Source organism: Pinus tabuliformis, chromosome 7 (assembly GCF_031772625.1).
Source record: "Pinus tabuliformis cultivar Carrire ecotype Pingquan chromosome 7, CPIR1, whole genome shotgun sequence".
NCBI lineage: Eukaryota > Viridiplantae > Streptophyta > Pinopsida > Pinales > Pinaceae > Pinus > Pinus tabuliformis.
In genome coordinates, this window is record NC_142293.1 from 1,660,376,918 (window position 1) to 1,660,391,291 (window position 14,374).

The following is a 14,374-nucleotide window of genomic DNA, read 5'->3' on the forward strand; positions in this document are numbered from 1 at the left end:
TCTAGTTAATCCCTCTAATTTTGGAGAAAATCCCGAATTTATCAAACTGCCAAAAATATCCCCCAACTTAACTATGCCATTAATTATCGATAACCATGATTAATTAAGGTTTAATATATAGTTAGCACTAATTGTACGGTTATCATTAAGCTCTAGCCTCGGGTTATGCAGTATGGTCACATGTGGAGAGGGGGCTGGCCCGCGGGGATGACCCTTTCCTCCCCCAACTGCTAATTGTTTACATAACAAATACAAATTGTAACCATAGTATTGTAAGAACAACCGACACGATATGACAGTAAGACTGTGGGCTTGTGCGAGCGAGGTTGCGGGTTCGGGACACGTGGCAGCCACTGGGCTGGCCACATGTCTCCTTCTCATTAGTCCTCATCTGTCCAATGAAATCATGCCAACTCATCAAACTGTAGACCAACCGACATGTGCCACTTGGTGAGACCTCACTGGCTGTTGGCCAACCTTTAACCTACATAGTCACATACCACATTAGCAGTACACACTATTGACTGTGCAATGACAATATATATATTTTTTTAAATTCATATGTTTGGCAAAGCAGACTGAATGCGATATATTTCTCATATGAGCTCCGTTTTGAGTGAAACAAGTTGTGTTGGGATTGTATCGCCGAGACGGACGTGGTCATTCAAGTTTTGAGCATTTTTGAGTACTTTGATTTTTGAGCTAAATATTGATCACCTGATCATTCCTCCCCACTGGAAGCATTTTGGACCCCAAAAGATACTATCAATTTTTTAGCAGGTGAGGGTACAACTCCTTCACCTTCTCAATCTGCATCCATTTGGCCTTAGAAGGATTTTATCCCTTGAGTCCCACTCGAAGGTATTTGACATTCCCTCTCTTTGAAGTTTTGGTTCTTTTGTCAAGTATGAGACCTTGTTGTAGTTCATCAAGATATGCTAGCTAGAGATCATCTATTGATGGCATCTGAACATGTTCTCCTTGATCATCAACCAAAGGAGGCTCAAACAATCTCAAATTCTCAACATTAACAACATAGTATATTTCCATATAAGGAGGAAAATATAGCTTAAATGCATTGTTACCAATCTTTTCTAGAATTTTAAAAGGACCATAACGGTTTGGCTTCATCTTTTTACCTTCCCCTTGAAGTCTCTCTTTGCTAATATATAACAAAACTTCATCTCCAACTTGAAATTTATGATTTACATGGTGTTTGCCATGCCTTGCCTTGTAGTTGCTTTGACTCTTTTCAAGATGCTCTTCCACTCTATGATGTATCAACTGAATTTTCTCAATGAACTTCCTTGCCTTTTCTATGTCACTATGAACATCAATAACGACATATTTATCAAAGATGAAGTCCAAGTTCGATCTTGGAAAGTACCCAAAACATGCCTCAAATGGCGATGTGTTTGTGGAAGAATGCTTTGCCCTATTGTATGCATGATGTATGTAATGCAACTGTTCATCCCACAACTTGGGATGTTTGCTGCAATATCCTCTAAGAAGATGAATGATTGTCATGTTGACCACCTCGGTTTTTCCATCTGCATGTGCATGAAAGATTGTACTCTTCTTCAACTTAGTGTCCATCATGTCCCGCAAATTTAACCAAAAATTCCTAGCAAATTGAGAATCTCGATCACTTACAATGGAAGTAGGAAGACCAAAATGAACCCAAATATTTTGAAAGAAAAGATGAGTTGTTTGCTCAGCTATAATTTTCTTTTTACACAGTGTTAGAATACACATCTTGCTGAACTTGTCTACGACTACATACAAGTAATCAAGACTTTCTTTGACAATGGAAGACCTCCTACAAAATCCATTGAGATACTCTCCCATGGACGTGAAGGTATCGGAAGTGGAGCATACAATCCTAGTTTCCTATTTCTAGGCTTACTTATTGCACACAAATAACATCCTCTAATGAAACTAGATACATTATCAAACGTGCGTGTCCTATAAAAATACCTTTGGAGAATTGCTATTGTCTTGCCTACACCAAAATGTCTAGAAATCAATGAAGTTTGCGCCTCCCTTATGATATTGTTTCTTTCTCCATGTGGAATACATAACTTTCCCAAGTGATACAACAAATTGTTATGTACATGGTGATCTAACTCTTCAATTTGGTTTCCTTGCCTCAAGCTTGAATACACATCTTGAAACTCATTATCATATGCATATTGCTTAATGTAACTTTCATGTAATCAGAATTCGGCTTGAGTATAACAGATGAATTTACAATAGGCCTAGAAAACATATCAGCTACCGCATTGTAGATTTCATTTTCTATACTTGATAACCAAATGAAACTATTGTAGAAAACATATCTATATGAAGTGTCGTGACTGCTGCAACTTTGAATGTGACTGTAAGTACTGCAATGGTTGATGGTCTGTATGGATAATGGTCTCCTTCCCCATCAAACAGTGTTCCCATTTTTTAACACTTTGTACCAATGCGTAAATTTCTTTATCATAAGTTGGATAGTTAGTCACAGCACCATTAAAATTTTCAGAATGAAATGAAATGGGCTTACCATTCTGCATAAGAACTTCTCCCGTGGCGTAATCACTAACATCCATTTGAATCTCAAATGTCTGTTGTCTAAGATCTGGAAGAGCCAATACCGGCGCTAATCTGATATTTTGTTTTAAAGCATCAAATGATTTTTGATGTACATCTCCCCAATGGAAGAATTTCTTGACACTAGTCAATGCATGTAGTGGAGCTGCAGTGGAAGAAAAATTAGCAATTAATTTCCTCCAATATTGTGTTGCCCCTAGAAAGCTTCTTACATCTGTAACTGTATTGGTCTTGGGATAATTCACAATGACCTCAACCTTAGAGGGCTCTATATTCAACTCACCTCCTCCAACAATGTGTCCAAAATACACTAAATACATCCTGCCAAATTCACACTTTGACATCTTTAAAAATAATTGTTCTTTTCTCAAGACATCAAGTACTTTGCTCACATGCATGACATGTTCATCTATGGATTTACTGAATATGAGAATATAATCTAAGTAAACAATGACAAAATCATCTAGAAATGGTCTCAATACATCATTCATAACTCTCATGAAAGTTTTTGGAGCATTTGTAAGACCGAAAGGCATAACAAGCCACTTGAACAATCCTTGTTTAGTTTTAAATGCGGTTTTCCAAATGTCCTCTTCATCTATTCTAACTTGATGATAACCACTTCGTAAGTCTAACTTAGTGAAATACTTTGCATAGCTCAATTGATCAACCAAATCTTCAATCCTTGGGAGTGGATAACAATTCTTTACCGTTATCTTATTTTGTGCACGGAAATCCACACACATGCAGCAAGTCTTGTCCTTCTTTGGCACCAAGACAATTGGTGAACCACATGGCGAAGTAGATGGGCGTATGATACCTTTGTTAAGCAATTATTGAATTTTCTTCTTGAATTCCATTCTCTCCATGATCGACATGCGATACATGCCAATGTTTGGAAGTGGAACATCCTGCTGCAGTTATATCTCATGTTGAATTTCCCTATTGGGAGGGAACCCCTTTGGTTCTTGAAACACCTCGCCATGCTTTCTTACCACATCAAAAAAATCACATTTTAACTTATCATCGCAAACTTCAAAAGATTCATAACCTATCATTCTTTTTCTTGATCATAAGAAGAACAAAAGTTTTACTTGCATTTACTAGTCTCTTCATCTTCCCTGCATTAACCAAAGAAATGTTTAACTTTTTGTTATGGGCTCTCACAATATACTCCACTCCATATTTCGGCAATAGATATTTGTTCTCATGGAGATAAAATACCACTTTCCTATCATACAAATATGGGCTTCCCAGAATAATTCCTGACATGTCAAGTGGAACTACGTCTAACTCAACTTCATTAATGAATTTTTCAGTAATGGCAAACATGAATAAGCATTTCCTTGTAACCTGTAAATTTGCATTATTGGCTATCCAACCCATGTGATATGGCATGTGATGAGGTACAGTTTCAAGGTTAATATTTTTGGCCAAGTCTTCTAAAATTAATTTCGATTGTTATGTTGGAAGGAACTAGAACTAATTCCAACTACCACCTTTATTACAGTAGTCAAAATTAAACAGAGGTTTTAATGCTAGTTTTAGAAATCATTGACAATGTAGAAAGCTTCCTGAAGAAGCTATTTCCCCAATCGATCTCCAAAAGTTTCTTCATCCTGTATAAATACCTGTTTGATCGATGAATGGAAGCAAGTTGTGAGTTGTTTGTATGTGTTTTCAATTATGTGTTTATGTGTCGCTGCTCTCTGTTATGGTATTAGAGCTTTGATTGTCACATCTGATTACTGTAGATGCTTGTTGTGTTTCTCCAACATCTTCAAGTATCCTCTTAAGCCATATTGCTTCAAAAGTATCACTGCATAATGCTTTATATTCAGCTTCAGTGGATGACAATGAAACACTTGGTTGTTTCTTACTGCTCGATGATATTGGTCTTGAACTAATATTGAACATGTATCCAGTAGTAGATTTTCTATCATCTAGATTTACAGCCCAGTCAGGATCAGAATAACCTGCCAATTCAACATCAAATTTATCAGTATACATAATACCAAAATTAAGTGTTCCTTTCAGATATCGAAGGATTTTCTTTGCTGCTTTCCAATGGCTTTCACAAGGCTTAGCCATGAACTGACTAAGTATGATGACAGAATATGCTATATCTGACCTGGTAGTGGTGAGATAGTTCAGACTTCCCACCAGTTGACGGTACATAGTTCCATTCGCCTCTTTGGTTCCATAATCACTGCACAATTTGACATTGTGTTCTAAAGGAGTAGATGTTGCTTTGCATTCAATCATATTGAATCTTTTAAGGATTTCCCTTGTATATTTGATTTGTGTGATTAGTGTCTTACCAAGTTCCCTCCAAACTTCAAGACCTAAACAATAATGCAATTCACCAAGATCCTTCATCTCAAATACATGTGACAACTGATTTTTAATTTCTTCAATCAACTTGCATGCATTTCCTGTTATGATAAGATCATCAACATATACAAATATTAAAGCAACATTCTTGCCTTCATCTTCCTTGATGTATAAGTTAGGATCATTTTTGCTTCTCATAAAAGAAAGAATCAATTTTCACATACCATGATCTTGGTGCTTGTTTCAAACCATATAAAGCTTTCTTTAACCTACAAACCAGATGCTCCTGTCCCTGTTTTACAAACCCTTCAGGCTAAACTAAATAAACTTATTCTTTTAACTCACCATTCAAAATTGCAGATTTGACATCTAACTGATTCATTTTCCAATTATATTTTGTAGCTAATGCAATCATGATTCTAATTGTGTTCAACTTAGCTACAGGTGCAAAAGTATCTTCATAATCAATTCCCTCCTTTTGTGAATATGCTTTTGCAACCAATCTGGCTTCATGTTTATCAATACTTCCATCAACATTAAATTTAGATTTATAAAGCCATTTGCATCCTATGGGAACTTTGTTTTTAGGTAATTCTATTAATTCCCATGTGTCATTCTTCATTATAGAGTTATATTCTTCATTCATTGCATTTCTCCATTCTTTATATTCTTTAGCTTCATCATAGCTTGAAGGTTCTACAACATTCATAACATGAGACATTAATGCATAATCTTTATACCTTACAGGTGCCTGACTTTGACGTGATGACCTTCTTGGAGTTTTACTATTTTCATCTTTCTTTTGGCTTTGCAGAGTCTACTTTCCTCTCTTTGGAGTGTCATGACTGGATGCTACTTACTCTTGAACTTGTACCTGTTCCTGTGCTTTTTCAACATTTGGATCTAATTTGACATAATTATCAATATCATGCCACACACTAGTATTATTTATTTTATCACCTTCATTTGCAATCTCATGAAACACCACATCCCTACTTGCAAGCAGTCTATGAGTACTAAGATCAAACAACTTGTATGCTTTCTGAGAAATCGTTGTTGGAGTGTTCCCTGGAGCGGGATAAACTTGAGCTAGCAGTGAAGAGTTGTGTTGTTTTTGGTCTCACTGCATGACCCATAGAGGGTCGAACAAAGCCGTTGATGCTGAAAGAATGTGAGTGCTGCGGTGCGTGCAACAAGTGTTGTCCAGTTGAATGACTGTTTCACATATTCATGCCGTTGTGTGGAGAGCCTGCTGTGCAGTAGAGTGATGGGTCAACAGAGGAGTCAGTCTCGGAGAGAATTTAAACAAGTGAGGAGAAAGAATGAAATGGCAATAGTTGCAGAAGAAGATCTGAATCAGATAGAAGAATTTGAAGACACTGATGCAATACTGAAGCGATTAATGCCAGTTCTGCCAATTTTCTCAGGCAAAAATTTTAAACTTTGGGCAATTAAAATCAAAGGATCGCTTGGTTCGATAAATTTATGGCAATTTGTTCAACGAATTTCCATAAATGCCAATGATAAAAGTAGAGGTGCAATAGCATTGTTTCTCATCATATCAGCTTTAGGTGAAAATATTTTGTCTAATATTTTGTATGAATTTGGTGAAATATGTGATGCAAAAATATTTTGGGATATTCTTGAAATGAAATACAGTATGGAGGGTAGTGAGAAAGCTGAAGTTAATCAAGGTGTTGTTGCTAAAAGTGATTGTGTTGAAAGCATCATAGCTGGGATTAAGGCTGAAAGTATGTCTTTCGCTAACAATAGAGTAGTATGTGATATTAAGGAAACACCTTGTGATGCAGAGATTTATGAAGTTAAATTTGATGACAATTATGTATCCCATGATGAGTGGTTAAATATGATGCATGAAAAGCATCTTATTGATGAGTTGTTGTTTGGTGAAAAGAGTTGGCTACCTCCATACACAAATCAAATGCAGGATAACATGTTTGCAGCAACAGAATTGGTGAAAGAGGTTGAAAACATGAATCAACCAACTATGTCAGCAAAGAAAAATGAAGGAAGCGAAGCTCTTTCCAAAGAGCACGATGACAAAAATCAATATGGTTTTGTCTATGAATTTAACATTGTTTTTGAGTGTACAGATATTGACAATCCCCTGCAATCAAGAAAGGAGAAGCTCAATCACCATCTTATGACAATAAAGGCGAAAATGAAACTGCGCCAGCAAAGGAAAAGGAACAAGCATGGACCCTTTAATAAGAAGGCAAAAATGAAATGTTTTATTGTAAGCCTAGCTGAGACTTAGATCAGCAGGCATGTCAATTAGGAGTATGTTTACAGTATTGTATAGTTGTCATATGGTTGGATTTAAGGGGGAGTGTTGGAAAACATTGATAAATCCAACCACCAGCATTAAAAGCAGAACCTAGTGTCTTCTAGAGAAGTCGCCGTCTTGTGGAGAAGTCGGCGGAAGTCTGAAGAGCTGGAAGCTTCCTGAAGAAGCCACCGCCCCAATCTCTAGAGCTTTCTCTTGATGTGTATAAATACATGTTTAAACAGCGAATGAATAAATGTGGTTGAGTTCCATGTTCTGTGTGTAGTGTTCAGTCTTTGAGTCTCCGCTCTCTGATATGATATCAGAGCAGGCGTTAGGCTAAGCGAGTCGTTGTTGTGTTTGAGTCTTCCATGTTTCTAATTTGGTATCGGAGCAATATCTAAGTTGGTATCAGAGCCGAGGGTTTCGGCTGAGTATTGTAGAGCTGTGACCTTGTATGTGGGGGATGCCAAGATTAGTGCAATCTTGTGAAGACTGGTGAGGTTGTTTTGTGCCAGCTGACTGTCAGATCGGTCTGCTGCGGTGAAGCACTGAAGACTGTCGCTAAGAGTTTTGTTTGTTTGCAGAATTGTGCGTGAAAGACCCTGGAGGCGGAGGAAGAGTGCAAAGGGTTGTGTGTCCTTGTTTAGGAGGAAAAAAACCTATGAGAAAAAGAACTAAGCTGTGTGAGCCTCTCCGTGAACAATCAAGCAAGGAGTCTGGCGTAAAAGCTGTGTTGTGTTAAGTTCTACACTAAGTGTTTTTAAGTTGTTGTGTTTATGAGTTTGAATCTGCGCTCTCTAATATGGTATCAGAGCACGGGTGAGGATGAGCGAGTCGTTGTTGTGTTTGAGTCTTCCAAGTTTCTAATTTGGTATCGGAGCAATTTCTAAATTGTTACCCACTATCAAATAATGCATTTGCGATTACCCTTACATGGAACAATTCTATCCTTGATTCTTCATTTTCATTTGGAGTGTTGTTGTGACTATGTGAGTAACTAGTGCTTGCTATAGCTTATTTTCCCTTTGTGAGCATGGCTGAAACCCCTCTCTCGAAGCTTCTAACGATATATTTACGATAAAAATTCACTGGACTCGTGATTTCCTCGATGCGCGATGTTGGCTGTCATGCGCTGTGCTGTGAATCGAAAAGGGTTTGTGCGTAACTTTCATTTAATTTTAGCCGCCATTAGAAAAGAAACACGTGAGTTCGTTCAGCGAAACCACGTAATTAATGTGAATCCGCGGAAAATGGTAGCCCACGACCTACACATAATCGTACAGAAATAATTAATCAATCCGAATCTACATAATTAATGTGACTACGTGGAAAAAAATAGTACCACGACCAATACATAATGTACAACAAGAATTAATCAAACGGGAATTACGTCATTAATGTAATTACGCAGAAACAGTTAGCACCACGGCCTTCAGTTAATGGTACAGAAATAATTAATCAATTTTTGAAAAAAAATAATAAAAAATTCAAAGAGACGCAACAAAAATCGTGTATTCTAATGATGTTGCAAATTTGCTTAGAAAAAGATGGAAATTTTGGTACGATTTTGGTAAAATTCGGTAATTTTTTTGGAAATCCTGGTTATAGTTACAAAAAGATTGGAAATTTTGGTATTATTTTGGTAAAATTCTGCAATTTTTTGGAAATCCTGGTTATAGCTATATGCTTCAAGATTTTAGGTGTCCTAGGGGTTTTTGAAGATGGTGTGGAATCTATTTTTTCAGAGAAAAATGTACACTATTTTATATTAAGGAACAGAGAATAGTAGATGGTGTTGAATCCATTTACACCATCAAAAACAAGATTCAAACAAGCCTATCAAATTTTTTAAGAAAAAAATGGAAATTTCCCATGTCTATAGACAACACCCACAAAAATAATTAAAAATATTGCTTTCTTCATGAATGTCAAAAGTAGCCCATTTACATCTATAGAGATTTGAAGCCATTTATAACATAGTGGGGAAACAAACTATTCACCAAACTATTAGAACTAATTTTTTTTGACACGTTAACACAAATCTTAATCAAGAGTTTGAAAGTGTTAACCACAACATATTAAATAATTTTTTTTAATTGTTTTATATAATTTAAAATAGAGTTTAAAATTTATTAATGTTAGATTGAAGACTTTTGTGATCCATAATGTAGATAAATGTCTTTGGAATTAATGAATAATAAGAAGTATCGAACCATTCAAAAGTCATGAAAAAAATATTTTTAAGTATTTAAAATTATTGATGTAGAATGATGATAAATATTAAGTACTATGTAGTAAGCTAATGATTGTTTCACTACTTTCACATTTGGTTAAATGGATAAAAATAAAGTGATATCTAATGAGTGAGATAGTAACTCAAGAAGCCAATCACTGACTTACTACACGGTACTTAACGTTTTCTATGTGGAATAATATCATTTCCATTAAAAATAGCTTAAACTATATCTTTTTACAATAGTGTGAGTTTTCTTTAATATTATGTTTTAATACAAATATGTAAAGAGATGCTTTCTTACTATATTTATATGTTGTCACTATTACACTAGATTCACACCAGATTCAATTATTTTATAAATGTTTATAGAGGCTTGAACTGACATAGCTAGGGAAACAAGTTATTCACCAAAACCTAAAATCTTTTGACATATTAACACATTAACCCAAATCTTAATCAACATTTTTAAAGTATTAACCACAAGATGGTAATTTTATTTATTTATTTTTTTATCTAAAATAGAGTTTAAACTTTCTTGAATGAATAATAATAAGTATCCAAAGAATTAAGAAGTCATGAAAACCAAATAGCATTTAAAAATTTATTTTTCAAGTATTTAAAATCATTGATGTGGAATGATGGTAAATATTAAGTACCATGTAGTAAGTTAATGATTGTTTCACTACTTTTACATTTACATTTTGTTAAATAAATGAGAATAAAGTGATATTTAATGGATAGGATGGAAATGTAAGAATATTCTTTCCACTAAAAATAGCTTAAATTATATCCTTTGACAATAGTGTGAGCTTTCTTTAATCTTATTTTTTAATACAAATATTCAAAGAGATGTTTTCTTACTATATTTATCTATAGTCACTATTACACTAGATTCAATTATTTCATAAATGTCATAAGCAGGGCATTTACAACATGTTTATAGAGGCTTGAACCAACATAACTAAGGAAATAAACTATTTACCAATCCACTGAGTTAAAATATTTTGACACATTAACCTAAATCTTAATCAACATTTTTAAAGTATTAATCAACATGGTAAATTATTAATTTTAATTATTTTATAATCTAACATAGAATTTAAACTTAAGAAGTCAGAAAAACCAAATAGCATTTAAAAAATAGTTTTTCAAGTATTTAAAATCATTAATGTGGAATGACGGTAAATATTAACTACCATATAATATGTCAATAATTGTTTCCTTACTTTTACATTTTATTATGTAAATAAGAATAAAGTGATATTTAATAGATTAATAAAAACCCAAAAAAAAAACAACTATTCCCTCACTACAACATACATCACATTTTCTAAATAAAATGATATCATTTCCATTAAAAATAACTTAAATTATATCCTTTACAATAATATAAATTTGACAACGCTTATAATGCACTCTCCGCCGTCAACCCAAGAAGATGCGGGATATTATTCAGATAAGTTCTATTTCTCTAGAATGAATGCGACCACGCGCCTTTTAAATTCACAGCACAACCATGGTAAGGAGTCGCGGAAATCTCAGTTGAAGGATTAGGGTCACGAAAGTACAGTTTACATCTGCGTTATTCAGAACATTTCTTCACCTATACAGCTCGCTTTTGCGTGGCCGCTTCAAAGCGGTCCGTATATCGGAGATGTTTTCTTTTTACTGATGATGTTTCTTGTCATCATTTGCAGAGATGTTTCCATAAGTATGGATATTCCCACACATTTTTTTAGATTCCCTAATATGGTTCATTAATTCAATGACGTAAAAGTATATTATGTAAGTTTTTACTAATTTTAATTAATTTTTTCTCCTTTTTCTCTTGTAAACTTTGCATGAATTTTCGTTAGCGAGGTTAAATATGAAACTTTTACATGGTATCCTAGTGAGGTTAAATAGAGTTTTCATTAACAATTCTTCTCACGCTACATAACTATTTCAAGTGGAAGCTAAAGATTTTGCATCATCTCAGATGCAAAGACTTGTACCCAATAACAATGGTTACAAAGGTTGAGCCAACTTCATCTCTCAAGAAAAATAGGTATCTCATTTGCATGAATGAGCCACACGGCTTTATTAGCGTGTCGATGTCCCCATAACTGTTGTTTCACATTGAAGTTTGTACAACTCCAGATGAGATTTAGACAAAGTAGGAATCTCTCTTTGGAAAACAAGATGAAATGAGAGGCCACATGCTCAAGGAAAAGTCGAATTCCTTGTATCCGACAAGCTTTGAAAACATCCAGGACTTCTTTACGAAGTTCAAGTCCCTTCTTCTTCAACTAAAGGGATGTGGCATTAACAATTCAACTCAACGAAGTCAGTTGATCATTTCTATTTTGGAAAAACTTGATCCAGAGTATGTTGTGTTCATCTCAACATTCTATATAGTGAGATTCACTCCATGAGTGGCGTGGAAATTGCCTAATTTGGATCATTTTGATTCCCTAATGCATGAGTAAGATAAGCTCATCAAAATGGGGACAATCAATGGTTCCAATGCGCATGCACTTGTTGTACATGAGAATGACAACACATTTAATCCAAAGTCCAAGCAAAAAGGAAAGGGCAAGGTGTAAATTGAGCAAAAGAAGGAAGACAATTCCAAACCCTTTGATGATTCCTCCAAGTGCAAAGGTGAAAAGGGAAAGAAAGGGGAAGTCAAAATGTAGTTACTGCAACCATAACTATCATCAAAAATCATTATGCATGAAGAAGACAATAGATCTCATGGCAAAATCACTTCAACATAACAATCTTGGGGAATATATTCCCAAAAATGCCAAGATGAAGTTGAGTGATCAATTGCTAGACAAAAGTGGTAATTCTCATGCTTTAATTACTATTCGTTCTTCTCTCAACACATGAATGGTGGATTCAAGTGCTTCCCATCACATGTTATCCACAAAAAATATTGTATCTTCTATTTTTGCATGCACGGTCCTCCCATGGGTAATGATACTCTAATAGAGGTCACTAGATAAGGGAGAGTATAACTCCAACATGGAAGTTTTTAGAAAATCTTGAGTGTTCCACAACTCTTCGTGAATCTACTCTTTGTTTATTAGATATCACACTCAAGCACAATAAAAAGAGTAGAATTCACACCTAATTCTATAACCATATATGACATACATGACAACTCCAAGATTGTTGTTGGTGAGGAAAATCATCAGTCTTGTTTGTATACATTTAGTAAGTTTATTGCTAAATATGATTCTTTTCTACTACTAAAACATGTTGTTGATGATAGTAGACTCTGGCACAAGAGGTTTGGTCATTTAAACTTCAAATACATGCAACAACTCTGCAAGTAGGGAATGGTCACTGGCTTGCCCAACATACACTTTTCAAAAGGAGTTTTTCAAGGATGTGTTCTTGGCAAACATCCTAAAGAGAAGTTTTCAAAAGGAAAGGCTTGGAGGGCCTCCTCTCCCTTGGAGCTCATCCACAGTGATCTCATGGGACCCTTTCCTAATCCATCTATTGGCAAGGCAAGGTGTGTGCTTACATTCATTGATGATTTCCCACTATGCACTAGTGTATATTCTTTAGGAAGAAGCTTGAAGTTTTTGAGCATCTCAAAGACTTCAAAGATCTCGTACAGACTCAATCTGGGAGGAATATCAAGATCCTCCACCCATAAAATGGGGGTGAATATGTGAATTGAAATGTTCAACATCTTTGTTTAGAGGCTGGTATACAGCTACAACATTTAATACCATACACTCTGTAGCAGAACGGAGTAGCCAAGCGAAAGATTAGATCACTAACAAAGATGACCACTTACATGTTGCATGCGAGGTCTCTTCCTTCCAAGTTATGGGGTGAGGCACATAACTATGCTAAATACATTCAAAATGGATATCCTCACAAATATTTCAAGGATCATGCTACGTTTGATGCATGGAGCAACAACAAGCCAGAATTAACCCACTTCTAAGTATTTAGATCACACACATGGGCCCACATACCCTCTAAAAAGAGGAAAGCAATAGATCCTCAGAGCATAACATGCATCTTAGTGGGATATCCCAATGGTGTGAAGGGTTATAGATTTATTGATCCATCAAATAATAAGCTCTTTATTTAGTGAAGAGTCCAATTTGAAGAAAATTTGTTGCATACGCCATTGGAACCACTTGTAGGGATCTCTATTCCTCTCCCTCTACCAGAAATCAACGATGATGGGTTCAACCATTCAGATCATATTTCAAAATATGATTCTAAAGAACGTGAGCATAATCCACATTCAAGCCCAATTGGGCTTCCAACAGTGACTCATTATGCCCTGTGAGAAATCAAAAAATAAGGAGCTTAAGAAATATATGCATAACACCACCCAACTACACGCAATGATCTTTTAGAGGATCTAGTCGATCCGAGGAGGATAAGATCCCAATTTGAGGAGATTCCTCTTACTTACTGATATTATTTCTATATGTTGAGGACCTCGTGATCACAAGAAGTTTGACTTCAATGATTGCTATGGCAAAGAAATCATACATAATAAGTTATCTATGACAAACTTAGGTCTACTACACTATTTTCATAGTCCTGAGATCAACTAGGATTCTTCCGACATCAATTTATCTCATACTAAGTATGCCAGGGATCTCTTGGTGTGATTTTGCATGATCGACTGCAAGTCAAAAGGAACACCATTTTTTTCTGGGGTACATATTGAGGATAGAGGCTATACACTATTGGTGAAAAACACCTTGTATTGACAACTTGTGGGTATCCTTTTGTATCTTACCCACACTCAACCAAATCTCTCATATGTAGTCGAGGTAGTTTCTAGGTACATGCAAGAGCCACATGAGTTACACTGGAAAGTTTCCAAGTGCATCCTCAGATATGTTCAGGGAACCACTAGCTATGGGATCCATTATGCAACAATATGGGTATTG